This window comes from Lissotriton helveticus, chromosome 11, assembly GCF_964261635.1.
Source record: "Lissotriton helveticus chromosome 11, aLisHel1.1, whole genome shotgun sequence".
NCBI classification, from domain to species: Eukaryota; Metazoa; Chordata; class Amphibia; order Caudata; family Salamandridae; genus Lissotriton; species Lissotriton helveticus.
Window position 1 is genome coordinate 829,448,458 of NC_136072.1, and position 20,836 is coordinate 829,469,293.

The window sequence follows — 20,836 nt, forward strand, 5'->3', positions numbered from 1 at the left end:
GCCCGTGAAACTGGTTGTATAGCACAAGAATGTGGCTAGATAAAGTAAAACACACAAGTGTGGCCCAATGGTTAGAGCGGCAGACCCTGATGCAGAGGTCTAGCCCGGGACCAGGGTTCAATTCCCCGCCTCGGCGGGTCTTGGGCTCAAAAAAATTCCACGGACTTGATAATTCTCGCCTCGGTGCCTATTCCAATCATGGAGTCCCACTCTGCAACTCTGGGCAATAGCTTGCTTAATCTCCACAACGCTAAGGATGCCTGGCCTCCACCTTGGGGGTGCCCAGGAGTGGACACCTCACAGGGAAAGCCAGGATGGGTTCCACAGCGGTATTCGTACAAGCGCCTTGAGACCCTTGCGGGTGAGTAGTGCGCTATACAAGTATCAATTTTTACATTTACAGAAGATTGGAATGCACTCGATAATGGGTGCAAAGTGAAATTCTAAACTATGAGTGAAAAAACACAAAAAAAAGTGTGTGCACGGTGCAAACGAAAAAGGAAAGGCAAGCGGTAACTTTTAAGTCTCGTGTGCAGACACATGCGTGATTAAAAGTACATGCTTCATAACTAAGGTGCTCGGTTCTTGGCAGTCGACGTGACGGTAAACAGTTAACAACAATCGTGAATCAACTCATATTACAAAAACGCCGCTTGTATTAAATAAATCCTACCGTGTATATCAGATGCTGCAATGACAGCCAAAAGCTTCGGCAAGTTTTCGAGAATGGCGCCCTTACTACAGTGGCGTCTATAAATAATTGAAATAAAAGACGGCTAGAGTTGTTAGTGGTGTGCTCAAAAAGGGAATTTCAACCGCCATATTGGAGTGGTAACTCCAAGCAAAAACGTGCAGGGAACTATACTAAAAAACCATGATGTAATGATGAAAAGATAAACAATATCGTACAGGGGTATAGTAACTTTGGGGATAGAAAAAGTCACAATGTCTAAAACAAAAAATATTCGAGAGTGAGTAAAGTTCAACCAGTTCAACACATCGTGTAGATTAATAGCATATCTCATAATATCAACAAGATGCAACAGTAATCCTTGTAAATGGAATACAGTACACAATTCACAGATAGCACGAGAATTCTAGACGGTCATTAAGCCCATTGGGCTTCATAGCATCCATTTTATAAATCCATTCATTTTCTTTTTGCAAAAGGATTCTATTGATGTCTCTGTTTTCGATGTTAGTAACAATTTCAAGAATGGTGAATTGAAGTTGAGAAATATTATGTCTTCTCTCATTAAAGTGTACGGCCGCGGTGGATTTGACATTTTAAGTCCTGATATTGCTTTTATGTTCAGATAAACGGATTTTTATTTTCCTGGTGGTTTTTCCTACATAAACTAGGCCACAGGGGCACTTTAGCAGACAAATGACGTTGGAAGAATCACAAGTAGCCGTTACTCTCAGACTTATAGGTGTCCCTCTCATGGGATGAGGAATGGTAACTCCTTTAGTTATAGAGTGACAATTATTACAGTTGTGACATGGTAAAGTTCCTTTATGATTAGTGAACATTTCCATTTGGGTAATAGGTTTCAATATTTCTTGAATGTTCCTGCTCCTGGTGTGTGCAAACAATGGTTTATCACGGAAAATGCCTTTGAAGTCTGGTTCATTCAGTAAAATTTGCCAATGTTTTAAAATTGTCTGTTTGTATTGGTGACTTTTAGTAGAATATCTTGAAATTATCACGACACCGGATTCATCAGATTTCCTTGTGGGTTGAAGTAATTATGTTTGAGTTTTGGAGATGCATTTGATTTGAGCTTTCTGTAGAATCTCGGGAGGATATCCTCGCTCTAGAAAACATTGTATCATGCTATTCATTTGAATTTTAGATTCTGTTGGATCTGAAACAATCCTCTAGACTCTGTATAACTGAGAAAGTGGTAGATGATTTTTCAGTGATGACTGATGAAAAATTCTATAATGTAACAAATGATTGCGGTCTGTTGATTTTTTTTAACAAAGTGGTTTCTATTTTGTTGTGTTTAATGTTTAGTAAAACATCCAAATAAGATATTGATTTATTGTAAACTTGATGAGTGAATTGTATGCGATCATTGATTGTATTGAGGTTATCCAATGCTTGCATCAAGGTTGATTGTGGGCCCTGCCACAGAACAAAAATGTCATCTATGTGACGGAGAAAAATCCGTGCATGTTTTTTCCAGTGTTCAAGGCTGAGAATGTGGGTCGTCTCGAAGTTATTCATAAAGATATTCGCGTAGCATGGAGCTGCGCAATTGCCCATAGATGTCCCTGTGAGCTGAAGGTAATGTCTGTCTTTCCACTTGAAGTAGCTTTGATATAGTGTAAAAGTTAAAAGTTCCATGAGAAAGATCGGAAAGTTTTGCTCAAGTGGTGATTGTAGTAACGCTGCTTCAACGGCTTCTATGCCCAAATTGTGTGGGATCGAAGTATACAGCGATTTCACATCGATGGTACATAGCCATACTTCTTGGTCCTCAGATAATGTGATTTGTGCAATCTTTATAAAAAAATTAGTGGTGTCCTTTACATAAGTTTGAGCTTCAGTCACAAAATCTTTGAGATGTACATCTAGGAATTGGTCAATAGGTTCGTAGATGCTCCCTCTCGTATTCACAATAGGGCGGAAAGGTGGTTGTTTAGAATCTTTGTGAATTTTTGGAAGCATATAAATAGTAGGCGTTCTTGGATATAGTTTGGTGAGGAACTTTGTGGTTTTATCTGATATTACTCCTTCTTTATATGCTTTAGTCAAAATCTGAGTAAGTTGTTCTTGAAATTGTTGTGTAGGATTATATCCTAATGAGATATATATTTCTCGATCATTGACATGAGCGTAGACTTGTGATGTGTAGAAACTTGTATCCATAAGTACCAAGGCACCGTCTTTATCAGCCTTTTGTCAAATGATGTCAGGGTTCTGTGATATCTTCCTCAAAGTGTTAAGTTCATTTTTTGAAAGATTGTAAAATCTGGAGTGATGTTTGAAATCAAATGTATTCATCTCATTGCTTACCAATGTCTCAAAGGTGTCTAGAGTATTGTGACTCACAGGTGCCTGATAGTTGCCCTTGATTCTTAGATACTTAAGTTGTTGATCAGTTTCTTGATTATGTTCTGATTGTGTTACGTTGTCAAAAAAGTGTCGGAGTCTCAGATTGCGCATGAGTTTGAAAAGACTGACGTCCAGTTCCAATTTATTAGTATGGTGAGTAGGTACAAAAGAGGTACCTTTTTGTAAGGTCCCAATTTCTTTTCATAAGAAGAGATATTGATGACCAGTTGGTTATCAGTCATGTTTTCTTCCCCCTGTTGCGTTTGCCATTTGCAAGGGTGCCTTCAGGCTTGGTGTTATTTGTTCTGATTCTTTTGCCCCTTGAGGGTCTTCGTTGCCCGTTTGGCCTTCCCCTAAAAAAGGAACACCTGTGGTTGCTTGTGCAGAAGTGGATGCTGTTGTAGAATCTTCTGTGTTCTTTTGTCTCATTGTACGTGTTTATCCCTCTGACGAGGATGTCTCTGTTTTTGTATTATTAGCATTAGGTCTGTTTTGACGTCTTCTAGCATATACCTCAGCCCAAGAATAGACCTCTCCCATCTTATAATCAATGGTGTCCCTTTTGTATTTGCGGACTTTGCGTTTGTTAATCTCTTCAGTGTATTTTTCTAATTGTTGGTTAATATATGCTAGAATTTTTTGCCATTCATCTTGTTCCGTCATATTCTGTAATTCACTTTTTGATTGTGCAATTTCCTTATTAAGGTCCTCCAAAACTTTCGACAGTTCTTCTATTACCTGTAAAATTAAATCTTTAGAGCACTTATTGAGTATGGCATACCACTGTTCAACACATTTTTGGTTATTCTTACATAGCAATGGTTTGAGTGGAACTCTTAGGCCTCTCGGAATTCTTTGTGCCCGGAGATATCTGATTAAAGTACTGGCATGGAGCCGTTGGTTCATTTCCCTTTTAGCAAGATATAGTAATCGGCGAATGTTATTTTCTTTGCTTCGCAAAGTGCATAATTTTCCACAAATAAAAGATTTGGAGCCAGATGTAGGTGGATATCGGTTGGTAACGGCCGAAATTACCGAATTTCGGCCGTTACCGACCGGTATTGGGCATTTAGGATGTAGGTGGCCTTAATTGCAAATTCGGTAATTTACCGATTTGGTATTTTAAGGAATCGGTAAATTACCGGTCCCTTAAAATGCCGAATCGGTAAATTACCGAATTTGCAATGTAGGGAGCACTCAAATGAGTGTTTTTCCCATTTTAGGATTCGTTATTTACCACCAACTATAAGTTGGTGGTAAATAAGGAATACCTTTGAAAATGCAAATCTATGCATTTTCAACTGTGCCATGTGGCAGACATGTAAGGGCATGTATGTGTGCCACATCTGAACACAAGCACGATTCCAGGGTGCAACAGGGTGTCAAAGTGACACCCTGGCACCCTTGAATGTTTCCCCCATTTTACTGAATCGGTATTTACCGATTCGGTAATTGCCATTCATTCCTGAATGGCAATTACTGAATCGGTAAATACCGATTCGGTAAATACTGAATCTTACCGATTCGGTAATTTTTACCGAAAATGTATCTACATCCCATCTACCTATTCTTAAATACCGAATCAGTAAAATTCGGTATTTAAGAATAGGTAAATTGGGATTACCTACATCTGGCCCTTAAAGTGTTCAAGCGCCCATGCACAGGCTAAGGCTTCTCTCTATATTATCGGATACTTCTCCTAACATGGAGACAAAGATCTTGATGCGTAAGCAATGATTTTCTCTTGGCCCTTATCATTAATTAGTGACAAAACTGTCCCTAGGCCCTTATTGCTGGCATCCATAGTAATCATACTATCAAATGAAGGGTCAAAACTGTGATGAGCCGTAGCTTTCGCAATGGCTTCCTTAATAATTTTAGAATCCAAATTACATGCTTGTGACCACACAAAAGTAAAATTCTTTTTTAGGAGTTGACGAATGTTGTAAGTTGTAGTTGCAAAATTGGGTACATACTTTGAACAAAATTCCGCCATGTCTAGGAATGATCTAATGTCATCCTTACAAGTAGGTATAGGAGCCTCAGAAATAGCAGAAACCAATGAAGGTTTAGGTCTAGCACCTTGTTCATTAATGATGTGACCAAGATATGTTACACTTCTCTGTGCAAACTTGCATTTCGAATGCTCGACAGTAAGACCTTTACTTTCTAAAATACTCAGAACCCTTTGAAGTCTCATTAAGTGTTCTTCCTCATCATTTACAAATACAAGGATGTCATATTGAGAAAATCTGACACCTTGTTCTTTTTTCAAAAAGTTGAAACCTTAAACGTTGGAAAACGGCGGCCGCCAAAGCTAAACCGAATGGCATACGTTTATATTGAAAGCACCCAAAAGGTGTGACAAAAGATGTAAACTTCATTGATTCAGGCGACAAAGAGATCTGGTGATACGCAGACGATAAGTCTATCGTGGAAAACCATTTTGCATTGTTCAAGCTTGACACCATTTCGTTAATTTTAGGTAATGGAAATGTATCCACAACTAAGGGCCAGATGTATCAAGATACCCTTTTGCGATTCCCAAATAGCGATTTTTAAGAAATCGCTATTTGAGAATTGCAAAATGGTATGTATGTAGAAATTCGCTATTTTTTAGCGATTTCTTAAAATTCCTTAATTGGGATTTGCAAATTGCTAATCCCAATTAAGGAATAATTTCCCATTCATTTCTATGGGCCAGGAGGCCCATACGAATGAATGTGAAATTATTCTCAATTGGCAATTCGCAATTTGCTAATCCCAAATTGAGAATAATTTCAAGGGTGCAAGGGTGTCTTAAGGACACCCTGCTGCACCCCTGAAATTGACATGTGTACGCATATGGTGTACATACATGCCCTAAGGGCATGTATGAGCGTCCCATGCCACCTTTACAAATTGCACAAAGTGCATTTGTAAAAGAATTAGCAAATTACCACCAACTACAAGTTGGTGGTAATTTGCGATTTCTTAGTGTGAAATCGCAAAACTTTCTTGTTTCTTACATACCATTTAGGGAATCGCTTTTTGCGATTCCTTAAATGGTAGCGCAAAATTAAGGAATCGCAAATTTTGTGATTCCTTAATTTTGCGATGCGATTTTTTATATACATGGCATTTCCCGTTTTTTTGTCGCAAACGCTGCTATTTTGCGATTCACAGCGTTTGCGACAAAAAAACGCTTGATACATCTGCCCCTATGTTATTGTTCAGGTAGCTTAAATCCACACACAGCCGGATTATTCCATTACTACGTCTTGCAACTACAATCGGAGAAACCCAATCTGACGCTTCAATAGGCCCAATAATGTTGTTCGAGACTAGTTTATCTAATTCCTTGCTAACCTCATCTCTTACTAAAATGGGAATGTTCCTGCATTTGTGTACCTTAGGACAAGCGCCTTCCTTGATAATGATCTTATGCTCAAAACCTTCCAGATTGCCCAGAACTTTACTGGAAACATTTGGAAACTCTACTAAAATATCTTTACTAATAGCACTCCTATCATCAACGACCAATACTTATTCACGGCTATTGGGATCTAAAATTATATGCAATTGTTTTTGATCAAACCAACTAAGAATAGGTGGTCCCTTTTTTGCAATATATAATTTGCCTCAGCATACTCTCCCCTTAAATTTAAATATAAACCAACGGTAAAAAAGAAGGTCTATGGTTGCTCCACCATAGCCCTCAGGGTGAATATCTGGTTCTAAAGGCTTTTCACCAACTTTGTGTACAAAAGAAGAATTCCAAAGTTCTTCATTGATAATGGTGAAGGGTGAGCTCGAGTCAGCATACATTTTCACCTCAACCCCACCAATATCCATCAGACAAATTGGTTTGTTTATAACAGCATCGTCTCTAATATTCAACACCAGTTTATCATGTAAATTCATTATTAAACTATTTTCATCACTCATCTCATAAGTCTCATCAGTGTGGCTATTCTCAGCTATACTGTTAACAAATTTGACACTATTCTTTCTTCTTTTTCAGGCTTTAGTAAAATGGCCCATCAAACCACAATTGGTGCATTTAAATTTCAAAGCCGGACAACCTTTATAATCTGCCAGATGTTCTAAACTATTACAACTAAAGCATTTTGGTTTCGCATTTGTGGAGGGAAGGTATCTGGTGAAATTGGGTTTAGCACCAGCATTATCTTTTGGGTTAGTTGAATATTTTTTTTTCTCACTAACATTCACCTTATTCACAACCCTCCTAACCTCACCACTCATAGTTGGAAACCTGAGGATCTAGATGGAGATCCAGGGAGTTCAAGGGTTATTCCTTCAAATGAAGCTGTAGCTACTCAGAATTTGGAGGTGTCAAATGCAATCTCTAGGGATAATGTCAATGCTCCCTCTGTACAAGACACTAGTACTGTATTAGAGGAATCCATTCCTTCTACATCTCAGAATGATGGATCTGATCCTCTACGATATTCGTTAAGGAGGAAGGTGGTGTCTTCTTGGTTGAAAGATTACATTATTGATAATAGATAATAGTTAGATGGAAGTAGAACTATAGTATAACCTTTTTTGTTTTAAAAAAAAATATATTTTATTTTATACCCAAGGAAGGGGGGGATGTGTTGTGTCTTCATTCTTAGAATTTAGATATCTAACATTCCTTATGATGTATTGCACTGTGTTGTAGATGTCACACTTGGAATATAGTGTATCACCGTATAATGCATCTTTTTTTTTTTTAAATAATTTTTATTGGCATTTTGAAACAACGCGATACAATATCACATTTAAACACAAAATAAGGTAGGCACCGTAGTTTTGGAACATACACATACGAGAGTACATCTTTAACACAGGAGCATTCTGTTTTACAAATCAAAGCAGGGGTTGTTAACCTAAATCGAAGTTTTAAGGTTCTAATCCGTATCCGAGCTATTGCTGTCCGTATCAGAAGGAGGGTCGCAAATATTTCCCCTGTATTTATTCCACGCTCCCCAGACCCTACTCCATTTCTTGGGGCATCCTCTATTTCGAAACACTGCCCGTTCTGCAATCATCGCAGCGTCCATATCCTGTCTCCAGGCCGATACTGAAGGTGACATCCCCCCTCCCCACCTCTGCGCTATATTTCTCTTCGCTACCATCATACCTAGTGTCATCCAGTTTTGCCCATATCGGGTGAGGTCGTTGGGGTCCCATATGTTTAAAAGACATCGCTTGGGGTCAGGCAGTATGGAAAGTTTCTCAGATTGAGACATTGTGCGCATCACTTGAACCCAATAGTGGGCAATTTGGGGGCATTCCCATATCGTGTGGTAGAAGCTACCTATTTCCCCACATCCCCTCAGGCAGTATGGATGTGCAATCCTTTTCATCTTGTGTAGTGCATCCCTCGTGTAGTATGATCTATGAAGTATACGGAGTTGTACCAGGCGAAGACGCGATGGGACACCTATTTCTTTCGGGACGAAGTCGCCTCCTGCCACTCTGAGTCATCAATGTCACCACAGTCGTGCGTCCATTTCTCCCGCAGGGCCTCTAGAGGGTCAGGTAAGTTGTTTACAAGTTTCCTGTAGGTTAGTGACGTCGCCTTTGAAGGCATAAAGTCAGTCAGTAGCCTGTCTTCGAGCGGGGACGCCTCTGGGATATCCGTTCCGGACTCGAACGCCGTTGTCAACGCATGTCGCACCTGTGCGTACCTGAAACGTTCTGTCAGCTCCAAATCATATTGCTGTTGCAGCGTCTCGAAAGGTAGCACCTGCCCCTTCTGCCAGAGGTCTCCAATGGTCGAGATGCCGATAGCATCCCAGCGGTCAAAGCCCTTGGAGTGCCTCAGTCGTCCCAGTTGTTTTACGTCCCATAGCGGGGTCAGCTGTGTCAGCACTCCTTGCCATTTCAACCTGCTCAGCGCCGCATGCCATACTGTGAGTGTGTGACGTAGTGGGCCGATCTTTGTGGTGACTAAAGATTTATCGTACAGGGGGGTCAGCATTCCAGAGAATCCCAACCGCGCCCTGTCTGCCTTTAGAGCTGGTTCAGACTGGGGGAGATGAAGCCATTGGTTGATAATCTTCAATTGCGACGCCCAGTAGTACAGGTTGACGTCTGGGAGCGCTATGCCTCCGTCGTACCAGCCGCGCGTGAGCTTGGCTTGCGCTATACGGGCAGGTTTAGTGCCCCATAGCAGTACCGAGACGTGTGCCGCGATAGTTTTGAAGTACGCGGGAGGGACAGGGTAGGGTGCGTTTTCTAGAACGTAGAGGAAGCGGGGCAGGGCCATCATTTTGAACAGTGCTGCCTTACCTAGCAGCGTCAGCGGCAGTGATTCCCAGTGTCGGATGTCACGCTTGAGGCGGTCAAGAGGGGGCTGTAGATTGTGTGTATGGAAAGCAGCAGGGTCAGCTGTAACGTGTATCCCTAAGTATTTAAACCCGGCATCAGTGATCCGCAGCGGGCAGGTGTCCGGCAAGCACGGTGCGGGACCGCGCAGTATATACATGGTGGACTTGGACCAGTTGATCGAATAACCGGAAGCTCGTCCGTATGCCGTGCAAACATCTAGTAGTGTGTTAATCGAGCGCTTGGGAGAGGTGAGATAAAATAGAACGTCGTCGGCGTAGAGGGATATTTCGTCTTCCCAGTCACCCATCCAGCGGATACCACTGATCGTGGGCTCCCACCTTATCCATTCGGCCAGAGGTTCAAGGACCATGGCAAACAGTAGTGGGGATAGTGGGCAGCCCTGGCGCGTGCCTCTGAACAGCGGAAAGTCTGCCGAGATGTGGCCATTAGCGGCTACATGCGCCATCGGACGGGCATAGAGCAGACGGATCCAGGAACAGAACTTTGGGCCGAAACCAAAGTGACGTAACACTGCAAATAAAAAGGGCCAGTGGACCGTGTCAAACGCCATATGGGCATCGAGGGATAGTATCACCGCGGGTTCTAATAGATACTGTGCGCGCGCAAGTGCACCGTGTACTCTGCGTAAGTTGAGCGCCGTGTTCCTGCCCGGCATAAAGCCGGACTGATCTTTATGTATAAGTTTGGACAGATGGGGCGTGAGGCGCTGCGCCAACAGTTTCGCGAGTATTTTAGCCTCTGCGTTAATAAGGGAAATTGGGCGGTATGACGTACAGTGGTCAGCTGGTTTCCCCGGTTTTAGGATTGCCACAATTGTGGCCGTGCGTTGATCCAACGGGAGTTCTCCCGCCTCTAAGCTTTCCGCGAACATGCGCAGCAAGTGCGGTGCAAGCGTGTCCGCCTGTTACTTGTACAAGTCAACTGGTATTCCATTGGGTCCCAGTGCCTTACCCGTCTGCAGGGCTTTAATCGCCAGCAATATCTCATCGGTCGTTAAGTCTGCTTCTAAGGCCTGAGTCTCCTCCTCTGTCAGTGTTGGCATTTTGAGATCTTTGATGTAGGTGTATGCCTCGTCCTCTGAGATTGTGGACGCCGACGCGTACACTGTTTCTTAGTGACTAGCAAGCGCGTGTACTATTGTACTGGGATCTCTAATGGGGTCACCTCCCTCTATCGTCAGTTGTGCTATCCACCTGTCCCGTCCGTCACGTCTGTCCAGCCAAGCCAGCAACTTGCCTGCTTTGTCGCCCATCTCGTAAATTTTGTGTCGTGTGGCAGACAGTTGCAGCTTGACCTCTTCTGTCAGGAGTGTTTTATGACGATGCTGTGCTATTTGTAAAGTTTGCGCTGTAGTGGGGTTTGGGTCCGCCGCATGTCTCGCCTCTGCCCCAGCCATAGCTGTTTCCAGGGCTAACAGTTCCGCTCGCCCCTCCCGCCTAAGCGCTGTAAAGGAGACTATTGCACGCCCCCGAATCACTGTTTTGTAGGCCTCCCACAGAATGGCAGCAGAGGACACCGAGCCCGCGTTGTCTCGGAAGTACTGTTTGGTTCCCACCCTCAGCTCCTTCTTGATCTTATGATTATGGAGGTATGCAGTGCGGACTGGATAAATCCGACGCCGTGTGGGTTGGTGATGTGCGTAGGTAAGCAGTAGTGGAGAGTGATCTGAGATGCCGCGCGGCCTTATTTCTACCTTGGTCACAGTACCAGGACCACCCGGTGAGCTAAGGAAATAGTCAAGCCTAGTGAGAGTATCATGGACGCTGGAGTGATATGTGTACTGTTGGGCCTGGGGGTTGTATTTCCTCCAAAGGTCTTCCAATCCCATAGCAGTCAGGAAGCCCTCCAGTCGTGTTGTGCCAGCTGGAGCCAATTTCGGGGGGACCCTATCCATTAGGCTATCAGCTACTAAATTAAAATCACCCCCTAGAAGCAAATCCCCCTCAGGAAGTCCTAGTATGAATGCGCTAAGGTCTGTTAGGGCCATTGCCTGTAATGCAGGCGGAATGTAGACGGTGACAATGTTAATGGGTTTTCCCTCCCACTGTGCGTGTATAGCGGCAAACCTACCCGCCGCATCCGACCTAGTAGACTGTATGAGTAGGGGGAATTGTTTCTTCACTAGAACGCCGACTCCCCTGGACCCAGAGGTGAACTCGGAGTGGGCCATCATCTTAAAACCCCACCTGTCCATGGCTTTAGTGGCCGTGCCAGTGAGGTGCGTCTCCTGTAGGAGGATTACTGCAGCCCCTTCCCTTTTAATGCTTTTCAGGACCAGACCCCACTTGATTTTGTCCCCCAGGCCCCGGACATTCCAGGAGAGGATCGACAGAGTTGGCGTCATACTAGCCCCACCGCCCCGCGGCTCTGTGTGCGCGTCAACCCCCATCATCTTGGATCAGTGTGTCAATTAGGCAAAGAATCGTGTCTGTGGTTCCAAACATTATGCCGCTCAATGTGATTCGGTGTATCGCATTAACAAAAAACATAACGAACATCATCAAACATACCCCCCTTCCCTCCCCCCTCCCCCCTCCCTCCTCCCTGCCTCCCTGCTGCGCGGACTCCAAACTGCCCGCCAACCCAACTCAGCAGAGTGCTTACGATCCCCGTCAGAAAACAACGTTGCTTACAGGAGCATAGGGGGGGTGAGTATCCAAGGAGGACCAAGTTGCCCCTAACAGTTTCAGAGTCCCAGCTCATTCGTGAAGTCTCAGTAGTATAGCAAGGAAGGTGAACAACATTAATACAGAGTTCGGTTCACCGGCTATAGTTCATAACAAAGAATTAGAGGTACTTCCCTTAAGGCCGCACGAGTCATTCCCCAGAGTCTGCAGTCGGGCCGGACTCGGCCTTCTCCTCTTGTCCGGTTAGGTCAGGTTCGTCGGTTTGTCCCTGCCTTCTGCGCCTGTTGTTCTGTCTGCCTTCCGCCGGTCTCCATCCCTCGAGCCAGTCGTGTGCCTCCTCCGGCGTATCAAAAAACCAAGTCTTTTTATCAGCCACCACCCTGAGGCGCGCCGGGAAAAGCATGGAATAAGGCAACTCACGAGATCTCAAAGTTTTCTTCACCTCGATGAAACTTCTCCGTTTAGCCGCCACCGCCGTCGTGTAGTCAGGGAAAATTAACACGTCTGAGTTCTGTATCCGTATGGGCGGCGCGATCCTCGCCGTTTGTAGGATGGCATCGCGATCCCTAAAGTTGAATATGCGCGCTACAACAGGTCTTGGACGTGCCCCGGTGCGTGGACGTCCCCCCGGGACCCTGTGCGCCCGCTCCACCGAGAAGAACTTGGAGAGGCCTTTCGGTTGCAGCACATTCTTCACGAGGTCTTCCACATACAGGTCCATGGCAGAACCCCCCTCCGATTCTGGCAGACCAATAAGGCGGATAATATTGCGCCTGGAGCGCCCTTCCTGGTCGTCCATCTTGTCCACTAGGAATTTGTTGTTGTTCTCCAATTGCGCCACCCTTTTTAGCAGCGATGCCGTGTCCGAGGTGAGGGTCGTAGTGACCTGTTCCACCGCTGAAACCCTCGAGGACATCTTTTGTAGGTCCGCCCGCAGCAGCGTGACATCTGTCGTGATTGAGCCAACCGTGGTTTGGACCTGAGTCAGGGCCGCCATGATGTCCTCCAGCGTAATGGCCGGGACCGCGCCGCCCTCTGCGCCCTTAGCGCTGGTCCGTTTTTGCTCCGTCAGCGGGGGAAAGTCTTTGGTGTAGGCAAATTTATCCAATTTGCTCTGCTGGGTCCCACGATTACCCCTGCCGCTCATTATGTGTCAATGTGGGGGCCATGCCCCGGGGCACACCGGAGTAGGTGAAGGGTTAGTATGGGTCAGGACTCCAAGCAGTGAAATCAGGCCCCTCTCCCCACACGTCGTCAAAGCGCCCCTCTGGGACCCCTGTCCCAGGCTCTCCCGGTGGTCGATTAGGCACTTCTTATCAGGGGGGGGGGCCCTGAAGCAGGCGTGGGCCACGGCAGCCGGTGTGGGCACAGGCGGTCCTTCTGCTTGTGTGCGCCGCAGCGAGCCGCCGAGGGCGCGGGTCCGGCCGGGGCTGGTCCCGGAATCAGTAGCGGTCCCTCGACCTCTAGATCACAGGCCCTCCGGCAAAGGGGAGCAGGGACCCTGCTCGTGTGGTCGCCGGAGGGGCAAAGCCGGGCGGGGGGAGGGGGGGGGGAGCAGTCGGGACACCACTCACCCGCCTCCAGGCGTCCTAGCTCCGCCTCGCGCCCCCGTTCAGGGACAGTCAATGGCGCTTCTCCGGCAGTCCTCTCCAATTGAGGCCGGTGCTTCTGGCGCGGATGTAGGCCGCGGGCTCTCGCACGACGTAGCTCCGGGCTCTAGTGTCGTAGCGAGCTCGGGGTGGGACGGCTGCTTGTCGAGTCACCACCGCTACAGGGTTCAACAGTCTGGGATGCTTCGAAACAGGATAATTGGCCGGATTAATGCTGGGCTATGGTCTCACCCTCGGAGCCCCACTAGACACTTGTGCATATGGTGTTACATTCGAATTTAACCAAACTGACCTAAATTCACACCGTAACAAACACATAGAAGGATTACCAAATCAGATCAAACAGCACGCTCTCAAAAGGGCACATTCCAAACATTTATAAAATTATTTTTATAAATCAAATAAATGTACTTATCTCTGTGAGCAGCAACAATAAAAGAAGGAAGTGGACTGGTTGCTGGTTTTTTTGTGCTATTTGGAATGTTTTGAATGTTCTAAGTTCTTAAGTCTACAAGCTTTGAATATGCTGCTGAGTGGTAGCAATAAAGGAAATATTGCATATTATTAGCCTGCGGGTCTTGCCTTAAAATCCCATTGCCTACCTTTTTTGCTCTGACTCATCCTTCCAAAGAGGAGAGACTCCACCACGCAGACCCAAGAAGAGCATTGTCATTCTACATTGATTACGCCAGAAAGTTTCTGGGTGGACAATCCACTCTTCATTGGGTTCATCGTGACGAAGAAATGGGAAGGCTGTGCTTAAATGGACCATCTCACGAAGGATAGTGCTCTGCATTAAACTCTGCTATGCCAGGTCACTTCCTTCATGAGGGGCACTTTGCGTATTTGGTCGTGCAGGATTTCCTAGTCTAAATCTTTTTACAGACTGACCTCTGGAGAGGTATTTCTTGGGTATCTAATCTAGGGAAAGGCTATAGGTGACACCTTTTCAGGGGGCATATTCACAAGTGAATGGTAAAGCGTGGCATTAAGCAAAAATTGCTAACGCCACGCTCCACCATTGTGAAAAATGCAGGGATGCACCGTATTTACAATGGTACAGCACATCCCCGCATTTTCCCTAGCGCAGGCGCTAAACTCAGCTGCTTAGCGCCAATGCAGGCACCCTTGCACCATAGTGCAGATAAACAATCTTTCATGGCGATTTGCTGTTTCTACGTGTACTGCACAATGCAGCACACACAGAAACAGCAAAAACAAGAAGAAATTAAACATTTCTCCTCGTTTCGCCATGTTAAGACCAGGTATTCCCTGTGGTTCTCAGGTGATAAGAAAAACCGATTTAGAGAAAGTTTTTAAACATGACTGTTTGCGATCGATTTTGAACAAATTATACAAGTGCTTTATCTGTAATATCACAATTTGCAAGTCAGTAAGTCTTGCCATAAGTTTATGATATACAGTGTCGAAGGCTGCCAACAAACCTTATAGAATTAGAGCACAGGGTAAGTTAGAGTCAGCAGCTATTCATAGATTATCTAACACCGCAGCCAGCGCAGATTCAATACTTCTACCAGGTTGAAAACAAAACTGGCCATCAGCTGGTAAAAAAGAGTTTTCAAGGTAGTTAGATAGGTCCAATATCATGACAACATCCAGTAGAAGAGTAATAAGGAGATAATTTGCAGGGTCCTATGAATCAGGTAAGGGCTTTTTAACAGATGGTTTACAGTTTCTTGTTTAAGCTCACGAGGTACCACATCATGATCCAAGGATAGTTCTATAGTATTGAATATGTATTTTTTTTCCTGGGGTCTCTATGTTAAGAAGTATAATGGAACCTGTAGAGGAGCTCAATTTGTAAGTTTTGATGATTTCCATTAGAGTCTATAGTTAGACAGGTAAACTGTTTGAGGGGGAGAGAAGGGCCTTCACACACATCAGTGGATGACGAAGTTCTGTATTAGTTCAGAATTATTTAAAGTTATTATTGTTGCTTAATTAAAAAAAAAGAAATGCAGAAGCCCAAAGATTTCCTTAGGAGCTCTTCGTCTCGCTGATCAATTTTGGGGCTTCCGAATACAACAACGGTCTCTTCTTTAAACTACCATACACTTCCTGTCTCTTTTTCTCCTTCTAATAGGTTCTTTTTTATCCCTGCTTTCTCCTTTTATCACGTTTTCCCTGTATTACTCTTGTTCTTTCTTTCTCTCTCTTGCTCAAAATGTTATAATGAAGAAGTAAATGGTGCTGGTGGGTGATGTGTTTTTTCTCTTCCAGGTTTGGAGGTGTCATTTCTGACACTGATGACTGTACCACTACCATTGACGTGAAGACCTGTTCCTACAAAGCTGTTAATAAGTTTCAACCCAATTTCCCATGTCAAATGTGACGGCCCCTTAATTTTTAACAATCAACTACTAAGAAAGGAATGTTGGCTTTAGGGCCTTGGAAGTCATCTGTCTATGCTGAGCGGAGGCTGGTGGTGATGGGGTGTATTGGTAGTACCAGCTTTTTCACACCGACAACAGCTTTAATGAAAGCAGAAGTGAAAGCACCTCTTACTTTCATGTCTCACCACAGACAGCTTTTATATGTCGGTTGTCGAATACCTGTTGTGTACAACACCAACACTTATAGAATTGGCTTTGAATCAGCCCACCACATATCTGTTGCTGGCTTTCTTGTCAATGTCAATTTCATATTGTCCCAGTGGGTTTACTTACCCATGTGCATGTCCCTACCCTGGAGAAAATCTGCTTTCTCATCCTTTTGATTGAATGACTTGTATCCTTCCATAGCTCACACTAGGGAATTATATTTCTCTTTTCTTGCTATCTCCCCCTTGTCGTCAATAGACCCTCAGCCACCCACACCCTGCGCTCTCCATGTGGCTCCCTACCCCTCCTAGCACATCTGTAAGAGCACAGCATCAAATAAATGTTTGCCAGACAACTAAATGGCAGACTTTATCTTGGTTTTCTTTTTATCTCCTACCTTCTATGTGTTACATGAAAGCCCAGAGCTTAGCATACAAAGACAGCATTTGTGGGATCGTCAGGCTGCTGCACTCACTCAGCCTTCCTTTGGGGACAAAAGGTGTACCTGGAACGATGTCTCTTTTCTCAAGCCCATTAATCTGTTCCCAGGGTGTTGCAGGGCTTAAAATGGCTACAACTTTTCGTCTAGATCCTATTTGTAGGTAAGGCAAATGTCAAACATTTGTCTTTAAGTTCAGTCACTTCCCAAGACCTCTGTTATCCTCTTGTAGGTACCTGTAACTAGATCTCTGTGTTGGCTTTAAGACTGATCACTTGCAATAGGCTTTTGTAATTTTCCTCAGTTTCCTGTCTCAAATGTGAAAAATAAAACTTGTAGTTAATAAAGTTTGAAAATATTATATTCGGATATGTTTCAAAATTCCTTAAGATGTGACTTCCCGCCAGTACTTTGAAATGCTTTTTGTTTTGACTTTCTAAACAATGCTCGACAAATAACCATTGGCAAAGCTCCTAGCTTAACACACATTTTGTAAAGGTTAGACCTACTGACTTTGCCTATGCGTGTTTTTTTTTATACCAACTCCACCTTGCTGACCATATTCAATCGTGTTTGGTTGGTGGACGTCTATTCTCTTGTCAAGAAAAGTTTGGAGAGATAATACCAAAGGGTGCATTTTACTCATCAGGTTTTCATATATATTGACTGAAATGCAAAGAGTTTTAGAGGCAGTTCTGGGAAATAATGAAGTATTCCAATATTTCGGGGCCTACCAGAGTACTCAGACACAATGTTTTTCCTTAGAAGCAAAACATATATGCCCCCTTTCCTCCACAATAAGTACATTGTGTTCCCAGTACAAATACTGGGTGGGCTGCTGGCTAAAATTGTGCCAAAGAAGCATTGGCAATGTAGGTTTGCATTTGCTGAGCTACACCAGTTGACAGGCTTTGGTTCTCATAGGTATGGGGTGACTCGAAGTGGGATGATTAAGAAGAGACTAACTACTTCTCCAGTATTAGGGGTGTCTTTCATAGATTCACATGCTTGAATATTCCCCGTCGTCGAAGTGGGAGTCCCACGGTACATAAATAGCAGTAATATATGCATGTATACATGAGAAATATCACAAATAAAATATACATACATATAATGCAATAGAAATGTAAACTTGGAAAAAAGTACCATAGAACAGAATAGGCCCATTGAAAAGCCCAAGGGAGAATTCACTTTAGTAACATATTAGAGTCATTATGTGTTGGTCCACATTCCAGCCAATCAGGCTGTAGCCTCCTCTAGAACCTTCTCCTCAGAAGCCCAAGTCCTCAGATTTTCTACCGCACGTCGTGTGAAGGGAGTCTCCCTGAGCTCTGCTCAGTTTTCACCAGTTCTAGCTGTTTTTCTCTTCAGGAATGTCTTCTACTAAGAAAACCTTGTTCAAGGCTTGTCCATCCTGTGGTAAATTACGCCTTTTTCATGAGGACCCACACAGTAAGTGTATTTACTGTCTTTACCCGGATCATAATGCCTCTACCTGCAAGTTCTGTCGCACTTTTCCCCCTAAAACATTGAGGGATAGAGAGGCCCGTCTCCTTCTGTGGCTACAGAAGTTGAAAACTTCAGAAAATGTGGTTTCTGATGCTGAGAATCTGTCATCTGGATTTTCAAAATCCTCTCAGAAGCGTGGGTCTGAGACTGAAGTAGCCTCTCCTTTTCTTAAGAAGAGTAGAATGGTGGGGTCTTTCAAGGATGTCTCCCCACAGGACTTGCTTCAGGGCGCGCCTACGGGACCTGGCTCTCTGGCGTCTAAACCCAAAACTATGCCCTCCTCTTCAAAAACGGGCACTGGCTCGTCGACGGGCTCGTCGACGCGTCCGTCGACGTCTTCAGCGACTACTAAGTCAGTCATGGCTGTTTCTACGTCGATGACCACTTGTTCCCTGTCAACCAGCTCCGCAACGACGACGACCATCTCGTCGACGAGCAGCCAAGAGGTGAGACCCATCTCGTCTATTATTAAGATCTCGTCGACGATCAAACCCTCGACGAAGAAGTCATCGTCGACGCGCCTTCCGTCGACGGGTCCTCCGTTGACGAAGAACAAGCCATCATCGTAGACGACTACTCCGACGACGGGATCTTCCTCGTCGACGATTGCTTCGTCGACACCTGCCTCGTCGACGGTAACAACTTCGTCGACGATGGCCACTCCGTCGACGACTGGTCCGTCAACGGCTACTTTCTCGCCACCGAAAGCATCTTCGTCGACGGCGAAGACTGAAACCTCGTCGACGACGTCGTTGACGACCAAAGAATCATCGTCGACCAAGAGTAAGCTGCCAATTCATACGCCTGTTTCTGCGGCAACGCCGCAAGAACAACAGGGTGGTGCTAAGACTGTGGAGATCTCGTCGACGGGCTCGTTGACGTCGCACCAACCCCTACAGACTACTACCACCTTTAAAGTGGTTACGGCCTCGTCTCTCAAGACTGTTCCACTCATTCAGTTAAGTCCGGTAAGGAGTGGATCTCAGCCTCCGGAGAAATTATTTCAGTCTGGAGAAGAGGAATCCGGAAATGACTCTGAAATGGATCAAACTTATGAGCCAGCATCCAGTCCTTCTGAATTACACATTAAGTGTCAGGATTACACTGACGAGGATGAGGATGAAAATAATAACGTCGAAGATGGGAATGAACTTTTTCCAATTGATGTGGGAGAACCAACTACTTACGAACAGGTTACACAAATTCCTTTGTCTTTGGTGCAAAACCTGCAACATATGCTGGACGACTACAATCGTAGGTTTCCGCCGTCGTTGTCTACTTCTCCAGCACCTCAAGCGCCCCGGTCTCAGTCTCCAACGCCTCGACCTAACTCTCCAGCACCTCGACCTCAGTCTCCAGCACCCCGACCTCCGTCTCCAGCGCCTCGACCTCAAGCTCCGGCGCCTGTTGCACCTACGTCTCCATCGGGTGTATGTCCTGATACCGATAATGGGAACCAAACTCCTCATAACACTGGGGATAACGACACCGATGATGACATGCAAGATTGGGACAATTATAGGGCACAGACGCCTTCTACTCCACCGGCATCGCCAAGAGCTTCACCGCCAGTAGATATCGCGAGTTTTCATAACCTTATGGTTCGTGCTGCGAAAAGGTTCCACTTAACAATCGAGGCGCAACAAACTGATTGTTTTTTATACGATTTTAAGGACTTACCTCAGAAGCAAACGCATACCATTCCTATAATAGACCACATATGGGAAGAAGGTCTAAGGTTAATGGAACGTCCTAATTCCATACCAGCTGTTCTGCCCAGATTGGACAAAAAATATAAAGCGCCACCTTCTTCTCCGGCCTGTTTGGTTTCTCAACCTAAAGCGGATTCTGTAATCACTCAGGCGGCACAAAAAAGATCTCGAAATCCGGCCATACCTCTGACATCTCCGCCTGATCAGGATGGCCGTAAATTAGACTCAATTGGTAAAAAAAATTACCACAATTGCAGCGACAACTGTGAGAGCATCCAACGCCTTGGCTATTCTAGGTCGCTACGACCGTCAAATGTGGTCTGAGATTGCTGGTCTGATCCCTCAGATGCCCGATTCCATCCGGGATGAAGCGCAGGCCATCATTCTCGAAGGAGAAAAAATTTCGGCAGAAATAATCGACTGTGCCGTCGATATATCCTCCACTGGTTTCCAGCAACTAGCGGGTGCTGCAGTCTTGCGCCGTCAAGGCTGGCTAAAATCAACCACCTTCCGTCCGGAGGTTCAATCCAGGGTTTTGGATTTACCCTACGACGGTGAATCTTTATTCGGTAAACATGTCGATGATGCTTTAGAACTAATAAAGAAGGACACGGACACAGCAAAGTCCTTGACAACACTACAATATCGGAAAAGGCCATTTCATGGGGCACGCGGTAGAGGAGGAGGAACCTCTACTTTTCGTGGAACAGGCCAATATCGATCATACAACTACAATGATAACAGACAGAGGGGCTCCTATCAGTCCCAGGGTTGTTCATCCACCTCCAGACCATACCAGCGTAAGTCCAATTACAGAGGTGGTGCGAACAACAACAAAAAACAGTGACAATCCCAAATTTTACCCTCTGGCGATTGTACCTGAGGTCAGATCTCAAAGTTCTTCTACAATTGGTCCAACATTACCACCGACCGATGGGTCTTGGACGTTGTTTCAAAAGGACATACCCTGGA

General features: G+C 44.9%; 1 long non-coding RNA gene across 1 annotated transcript in view; it reads left to right on the top strand.

Moving 5' to 3' along the window:
- The window catches only part of LOC144792119 (uncharacterized), a 486,572-nt gene extending 469,563 nt beyond the window's left edge, over positions 1 to 17,009 (top strand). Inside the window, exon 4 of the long non-coding RNA XR_013602512.1 lies at positions 15,885 to 17,009. This is a non-coding gene — a long non-coding RNA (uncharacterized LOC144792119). The remainder of the gene's footprint in view (positions 1 to 15,884) is intronic.
- Positions 17,010 to 20,836: the final 3,827 nt, after the last annotated feature.